The following is a 9,228-nucleotide window of genomic DNA, read 5'->3' on the forward strand; positions in this document are numbered from 1 at the left end:
TATGAGATTCCAAATGGTGTATAAAAAATAATGTATTAGAAGACGACTGAAAATCCACTGAAATCCACATAAAATAAATAACGGTAGTCTTCTCTACTAGAGAAGCTTTATTTATTTGAAGTAGTGCAATACCAGCTATTTCAATATGAGATACAATTAAAATGATGCCTTTTACACTACATACGTAGTTAAAATTTATGGGTAAACTGTGGTGTATCTACACTAATATTATATAGTTAATTACCTAAACCCATAAGAAATTATGCCTTATGCATTTCGTCTTCTAATACATTATTATTTATACACCATTTGGCATGTTCATTATCAGGGTACTTGACGACTCACTGATGATGAAGCCGAAACAAAACAATCGTCTGGGTGGTGGTATCCACTGAAAATAAATAACAGTAGTCTTCTCTACTAGAGAAGCGTTATTTATTTGAATTAGTGCAATACCAGCTGTCTCGTTGTGAAGGCACCCACAATATGAGGTACAATTAAAACGATGCCTTTTACACTACATACATAGTTCAAATTTATGGGTAAACTATGGTGTATCTACACCGATATTATATAGTATAAATAGTAGTGATAAAAATAATCCCAATAAACAATCATAGTAAAAGTTGAATATTCCAGTTCTTATTCTGATCAATGTAGCTCTTTGTTATACATGCTGCTTCTGTTGTGAGGTAGAAGTACATTATGCAATGTGTGGTAGACTTTAAAATATTTAAGGGCAAAGGCCTCATGCTACAAGGTAGAATGACTAACATGTAGGTTAGTGCAAAAGAATCATTTTAATGTAGCCATCTACCAAAGTAGTTAAATTAATTAATTAAATTGGCATCGTTTTGGTTATATTTCATATTGTGAATGCTTTCACAATGAGTTGCCATGGTCAAGGTAGTACAATACTATGGCAACTCGTTGTGAAGGCATTCACAATATGAGATATAACCAAAACATTGCCAATTTAATTAATTAATTTAACTACTTTGGTAGATGCCTACATTAAAAGGATGCTTTTGCACTAACCTACATGTTAGCAATGTGTTGGCTAATCTGGCAAAATGGCAGAAATATATCTGATTCTGGGTAAAATCTAAAGGAAATTCAACTGTAACCCAACAGCTCTATAAGAAAAAAATCCCCATTATCAAACCCTAACTACAAAACATTTCTGAACTGAAATTGATAACTAAGGAAGATGGGTTTATTATGTCCTTGCCATTTAGAGAGTGAAATACTATATCATCTCACTGCAGCAGTTAAAGAGAATATCTTGAATATAGTTTAAGTATATTCTGAAACTAGTGTTTAATGAATATACACTGCAGTTTAGTTACTGCCTTCTTCCCTAATTAATATCTACCAAAATTATCTATGTTATTATCTAAGGGTAGCATTAATCCCAGAGTAATGTGTCAACTGTGTCTTACTACACTCAGGGTAATGGAAAATGAAAAGGATCTGGGGATAATTGTGTAGTCTGATATGAATTTCCTTAAGCACTGCAGACAGGCTTCCAGGACAGCTTATGTGGTTTTGTCAATGATATACAGGAATTTTACTAGTAAAGATAAGGAGGTGATTATCCCATTGTATATGACATCATGGAGATGGGAGAAATCCCAGGTGCTGTTTGACACGAACATACCTTATACCTGTATATGACAATAGTCAGGCCACATCTTGAGTATTGCATACATGTCTGGAGGCCTCATTTTAGGAAGGATATAGAGCTGCTGGAAAAGTACAGAGAAGGGAAATGAGATTGATGAGGGAAATAAAGGCTTCAGTTCTGCAAATTGTAGTATATAGAGACTAGGCACCTACAAGGTGATCTGATTGAGGTGTTTATGACTTGAGCAAAGTCAGTGCTACTCAGTGCTGATGGGATTCTTCCTCTTGCTCAGAATATGCACATGAGGGGGGAATAAATTAAAATTGAGGAAGGATGGTTGCAGAATAGATGTGCAGTTTGCCTTCAGCTAATGGGTGGTTGATTGGCGGAACAAGCTTCCCTCCATTTGTTGTGGAAATGGATAGTTTGAACAAATTCAAGGAAGAACTAGACAAATTATTGGATGGGAGGGACAAGGTGAAATATAATTTTTTTTTTTTGGCTGATACTGTATAAGTTTGCTTTCTTGCATCATTTGTCACTATTAATGCCAATAATATACTAATATCTCTCATTCAAAAGGTGCAGACTTCACAATGAAACAAAAGCCTACAACAGCTGGTGCCTCTGTAGCCAGGTGGGCATGAGCAGCAGTGCATAGCACACACTTCTTGATTAGTCCCCGGTTCGATCCCGTGACAACCCAATTTGGAGGATGCGGAAAGGTCAGGGAATGACCACTGCATATCCCCAGAGCAATATGGCCTTAGTTGCTAATGCTCCTAAAAAACAAAATAACTAACTAACCTACAACAGCTATGATTCTGCCAGTGGATTTTTCATCAGTGTGCAACAGATCAACTTTCACAAATTAGCTATTAGTAACAGATAAAGCTTGATTCAAAGAAATAGAATCGGAATATCATTAACATGGAAACATGAGCAGAGAAGAACCCACATTTCATACAAGCTTATGTGATATCAGTCACTCTTCTCAATCAGCATAGGTTATGGAATAATGAGTGATCATCTTATTAGTCCTCATCATCATTCATATCATGTAGTTCCTTTGAAAAACATTGCCTCAAGTTCTAGAAGACAAACTGTTAGTATGTAGACACTGCTGTTAGAAAGTTTTTGGACACATGAGGAATTTCACCAGTGGACATGACATTTTACATGGCTACCTTGTTTATCAGATCTAAGCCAGGCGCCTCCGTAGCCAGGTGGGAAGGAGCAGCAGTGCGTAGCACATGCTTCTTGATTAGACCGGGGTTCGAGCCCGTCACCACCAAATACGGAGGATGCGGAAAGGTCAGGGAATGACCACCGCATGTTCCCGGAGCAATATGGCCTTAGTTGCTAATGCTCCTAAAAACCAAATAACATAACATAACATAACAGATCTAAGCCCCATCTCTCATCTGTGGAGCCATGAATGAGACTATTTACATGGAAGAAGTAAAATCATTAACAGGAGTTTCAGAAGAAAGTTCAAAAATCCTGAGACATAGTACATTCTATTTCCAGTAAATACATTTTCTGTTTATAGACTGATGGATGAGTATTTAGGGTCAAAGACATATTCTTTAAACAAATTCAGCATCATTACTAAGCTGTATTGAAGTGTTTGTTAGGCAGGACACACTTTGAGCACATACTGTAATTTAAAAGGTAAATAAATAAAACTTTTGCTTTCTTTCATAATAATTAAAGCTGTTATTCACAAAATCCTCCATTTATCTTACCTTCATTTCTGCACAAAACTTGAAGTAGCTGTATTTCAGTAATTATAGTTTTAAGGACCATATACCTTTTGAACAAACCGTGTACAGTATATATAGAGTGTTCACACAGAACATCCTATATACATTGTGAAGTGGGGTCATGTATGTGTGTGTGTGTCATCTCTTCCAAAACTATTGCATCTAAGGAATATTTTGTACATATACAAAGCATAATCACAAAGAGTTTGGTAAAGGTAAACTGCAGCCATTATCAACCCACTGCAGGATGGAAGCCTCCTCAACAATTCATGCTGAGGGAAATGGACCGTAATCTGCCACGCTGGTCCAGTGCGGGTTGGCAGATCGACCATATTGAGCAGTCAGGGGTTTGAACCCTGGTCTACTCAAAGAGCATGTGCTCTTGCACTTGGCTACGGAGGCCGGTTAGGTAAACTAACCTAATTTTTGGGGAATTATAAAGCTTATCAGCTAATATGATGGATTTCCTTCAAAGTAGTCTCCATGACACTGTATATGATTCCAGCACTTCTGGAAGCATTCCTGATAGAATTCTTTTGGAATTGCTAATAGTTCCTATATTGCATTCTGAATAATTTCCTCAGTCATTGTAAATCTGTGACCTTTCAGGAGTACTTTGCAATTGGGGAAAAAAAAAAAAAAATCATTGAATACTAAATGGTCAGTATAGGAGATGGAGGATTACACTGATGGAATGCTTTGCAAAAAATTCTTGAAAGGAAAGTGCAGTGTACAAGGGCATTGTCATTATGCAAGTGCCGATTTCCTGAAGCTCACTTTTCCTGTCATTTTTTTCAAACAGCACTGCACAGTGCTGTAAAAGTGTTTTGTAGGATTTGCTGATTCACTGTTTGACCATACAGGACAAATTCAGGCACCTCCGTAGCTGGGTGGGCAGGAGCGGCAGTGTGTAGCACACATTTCTTGATTAGACTGGGGTTCGAGCCTGTGACCATCAAATACGGAGAATGCAGAAAAGTCAGGGAAGGACCACTGCATATCCCCGGAGCAATATGGCCTTAGTTGCTAATGCTCCTTAAAAAAAAAAAATATAATAACAAATAACAACAGGACAAATTCATAATGAACAGTGCTCTATAGGTCAAAAAATACAATAAGTGTACTCTTCACATTTAATCAGAATTGTCTTGCTTCTTTGGACTTTGGAGAAGGTAGAGTCTTCTACTCAGAAGGCTGAGCCTTTGTTTCTGAGTCATCGCCTGCACCAGTGATCCATTACCACTAATGGTGGAAGAAACAAGCTGTGGGTCAGTAGTCACACATTGATGAGCATCCTGACATGTGAAAACTAGCTGCTCTCTGGAATCATCTTGTAAGATGCAGACTTGACTGAAATGTGCATCACATTCCCAATATTGTGTTGATTGACATGTCCCATAGGAAATATCAATTTCACTAACAACTTTGATCACTCCTGATTAGGTCATGAACATGAATGATTGAACCATCGGTTTTTGAAGTTGAAGGGCAGCCAGAGCAAGGATCAATTTTGATGGACAAGCAGTCCTCTTTAAACATTGCTGACCACTGAAAAGTCTTTTTAATGTTTCATGTGTTTCATATCTCTTGTGATTTTGCCTAATTTGAAACAAAATTTGATTAAAATTCCCTGCTCAGTAAAATCAATGATTTTAAAATGCAAAAAAAAACACTTAATCAGCACATGCTCATTCAGACTGACCGTGGATAAGGGAGTAAGTCATGCATTATTATGTCTAGATGGGTCACCAAATGTGTTGCAAAAATTTACAATTTGCTATAGTGTTGTAATTTCAAGTTAGAAATCAGTCACTGAACTTTTTGTTCACATCTCATATTTTAAAGTACTTGCCATTCACTTTTAAATGATACCAGAAGATTTCATCTCTAGTTAGCACCACTCTTATGTCCATAAAACAGAGGAACAAAAGTCAGTAGCATATGCTTGAAAAGCCACACAAGTAATAAAATCCAAAAAAAAAAAAAAAAAAAAAGCAAGTCAGTATATTTTTATCTTTTATCCACACAAGAGAGCAGGTAACAACTTGAAAAATTATCAAAGATGTCAACATAGCATAACAAAAGCACTCGACTTTTGCATCTTCATACACAGTTTGGGACATACAAGGTCAGTGAGAGCAGGTAATGCACATTAACCCAAATTCAAAAATGAACTCATTATGAGGGTGGTCCAATGTCTGTAAGCCAGTGAATGTGTAAATAGAATGTGGTACTCATTGTACCACATAAACTGTATTGGAGGAACTACGGCAGAATGCTCAAGAAATGTCATGTTTCACAGTGGTATAATTCTATTAATGTCCAAGTTTGCAGACGATACAAAGGTTGGCAGGGTTGTTAAGGACACTACTGACGCTATGCTGCTGCAACAGGATCTGGAAAGGTTGAGCAGATGGGCTTCAAGGTGGCAAATGAAGTTTAATATTGACAAATGTAAAGTACTACAAATAGGAAACAGCAACCCCAGAGCAATGCATCAACTCTGTGGTGTGGTATGGTACTACACTGACAGTGATAGAGAATGAAAAGGATCTGGAGGTAATTGTGCAGGCAGACATGAAGTTCTCTGAGTAGTGCAGATGGGCTGCAAGAGTAGCTCATGGTGTCTTGTCAGTGATATACAGGAATTTTTTTAGCAGGGATAAGGAGGTGATTATTCCCTTGTATGAGGAAATGGTCAGGCTACACCTTGAGTTCTGTATACAGGTCTGGAGGCCACATTTCAAAAAGGATGTAGAGCTGCTGGAATGAGTACAGAGAAGGGCAACAAGATTAGTGAATGAAACAAAGGGTTGCTCTTATGAAGAAAGGCTTAAGTTTTGCAATTACAGTGTCTGGAGACTAGGCACAGGCGAGGTGATCTGATAAAGGGGTATAAAGCCTTGAATGGTTTGAGCATGCTCAATGCCAATGGGATTCTTCCTCTTGCTCAGAATAATCACCTGAGAGGGCATAAATTCAGATTGAGGAAAGACAGATGTAGGATAGATGTGCGGAAATTTGCCTTTAGCCAGCGGGTGGTTGGTAGGTGGAACAGACTTCCATCCCTTGTCGTGGAAGTTGATAGCCTAAATAAGTTTAAGGCTCAGCTGGACAGGTATTTCGAACGAACAGAGGGGTGAAGTGGAAGTGGTTATTTTTTATTTATTTATTTTACTTTATTTTTTTTTTTTTGGCTGATGCTGCATAAGCTTGCTTTCTTGCATCATATGCCTCTACTAATGCTAATGCAGAGTATCACGGCTTAAGTATTACTAAGAAAAGGATTTTGTCAGAATTACTAAAAATGTGCCAAACATTAATGACATTTAGCAGACTTGTCATTTTGTTTCTGCCATACATACACACTTTTGTCTCTATATTTCACCCAATCCAGTACAGCATGTCACCACCTTCCTTCACTAAACATTTACTTCAAGATATGAAAATTGAATATATTTGTTATACTGTTTCCCTTGAGAATTTCCCACAAGTCCAATATCTACCGTATTGAAAATAAAAGCATCATAGTCACTTTGCAATTCACAAGTATTTTAGTGATAGTCATCCCTGTTTAAATACTGCACCAATTGCACTGCAGTTCAATATAGTAATACCAGACTTTTTAGTACAGGTATACCTTACTTAGAAATCTTTATTGCAATAATAATAATAATACAATGGATACATTGCAATAAGCCCTTTACAGCCACAAGGCCAGCGGTTAATGACAATTCATTATAATGACACTTAAAAATTACTAACAATATTCAGTCTGTGACATCCCTCACCTCATTACAACACCACCAAATAGCAGCCTTCCAAGCTAATTTAAAATAAACCATCATTGCAAAATTTACCACTAAAACAAAGTGTCATTTGGTAAGTAGAAGGTACTCTATAAGTAGATATGTCATTCAGTAAATAAATGGTATGCTATTTTCACTTGTCCTGTGCTTACTTGGTTCATTTATTGGTTTCACTTCAATGGTCCTTTTTTTAAAATGGGTATAAAGTGCTCATGAAAGGAAGAAGCAGCACAGAAGGAAGGAAGTTAAGGCATCAAATATGACTGGGTATTATAGAAAATCTTGGCCTGGTTGTATCTAAATTACCTTTGAGTGGAAGATTCAATATTGGATATGCAAAAGAAACACAATGGAGATTGCAAAAATTGCTGGCTTGGATAATGTTGAGGAGGATGATATGGTGAATTTACTCAAATCACATGATGAATATTTGACTACTGAAGAAGTTGAAAAAAATCTAATTCTGCAGCCCCAAATATCAGTAACAACCAAGGACATGTCAAAAACCTTTATCCAACTAAAAACTACATTGGCTAGCTTTGCTGAGAAAGATGAGGCAAGCAAGGGAGCAGCAAATCTAACAGAGACCTTAGCATACAAATGTCACCAGCTAGAGTACTTAGTCAACAGACTCATATTTTAAATGACCTCATCTACATATAGTAGAAGAAGCTTCATTGTTTATAACCAACAAAGGTTGAAAAAAAGTGCAGTTTTTCCACAATTTTCCCTTCTATGGTTATAGGCCAAATGGAGGTGGTTCCTTATTAAATAAACCACTGATCCACAAAGCTGTGATTTTTTATTACTACAATAATATTTTATTACTACAATGTAGTCAGGCTGTTGTTATTACATTTTTATGCAAAATAGGTAAGTTTACTTCTTTCTTATTACTGTATTTATCTCTAACAACTGTTATATTTAAATTTTACTAGATTTTTTTCAAGAAAATCATCTTTTATTACAACAAGGGAGTATAAGGAAAATTGCAGTTCATTTAACAACATTTCACTTATGACATGTTTTAGATTAACCTAACTCTGCCATTATGTGAAATATAACTGTATTTCCATTAGTTGTTATCACATTGTTTAGTTCTCTATCCAGATTATATGGTAATTTTGATGTGGGAACACTGTCCCACATTTATTCACTACTGACCTTCATTTCATTGTGTTATAACTGTTGAAGAAGACTGAATGTCAGCCTTAGTTTAGAGTCATTACTGTAGTCTGCTGATTCACTTTGGTGAGTACTTTCCAACATGTGTTTCCATGATTTATGGTAAAAATCTCCCCTCCTTCCCACATGCTCATTTACTTACCTATCATTGTAATACAAACAATCTTGCTGCTGTGAATATTGCACTGTGTAACAAGATTTGGCTGCACTGCAGTTTGAAAGTTAGTTATCAATCCCAATTTTGCATAATTTTAAAAGGACACGATCATGGGTGCCAGAAGAGTAGTTCTGCTGTCATTGGTACAGCACAGATAATTAACTGTTTCCATATAGCTATTCACAGATATACATAGATTGGCAAAACAAATGGCAACAAAACGTGCAACAGTCATCAGCAGTATGGTGGAAGGCACCTCCGTAGCCAGGTGGGAAGGAGCAGCAGTGCATAGCACACGCTTCTTGATTAGACCGGGGTTCGAGCCCGTCACCACCAAATACGGAGGATGCGGAAAGGTCAGGGAATGACCACCGCATATTCCCGGAGCAATATGGCCTTAGTTGCCAATGCTCCTAAAAACCAAATAACAAACTAACAAACAAGCGGAAAGGTCAGGGAATGACCACCGCATATCCCGGAGCAATATGGCCTTAGTTGCTAATGCTCCTAAAAACCAAATAACAAACAAACAGTATGGTGGACCATGAAATATAATATGATGTAAGAAGGTAGAATGTATGAGGGGGTATCAGAAAGTTCGTACCTTGACCTACATAAAACATCAGTAGAAAGACGCTGTTTTTAATATAAGTTGTCTACATATTCAATAACTAACATGAAATT

The sequence above is a fragment of the Mastigoproctus giganteus genome, chromosome 1 (genome assembly GCF_048544385.1).
Source record: "Mastigoproctus giganteus isolate SK-2022 chromosome 1, ASM4854438v1, whole genome shotgun sequence".
In the NCBI taxonomy this organism is placed as follows: Eukaryota; Metazoa; Arthropoda; class Arachnida; order Uropygi; family Thelyphonidae; genus Mastigoproctus; species Mastigoproctus giganteus.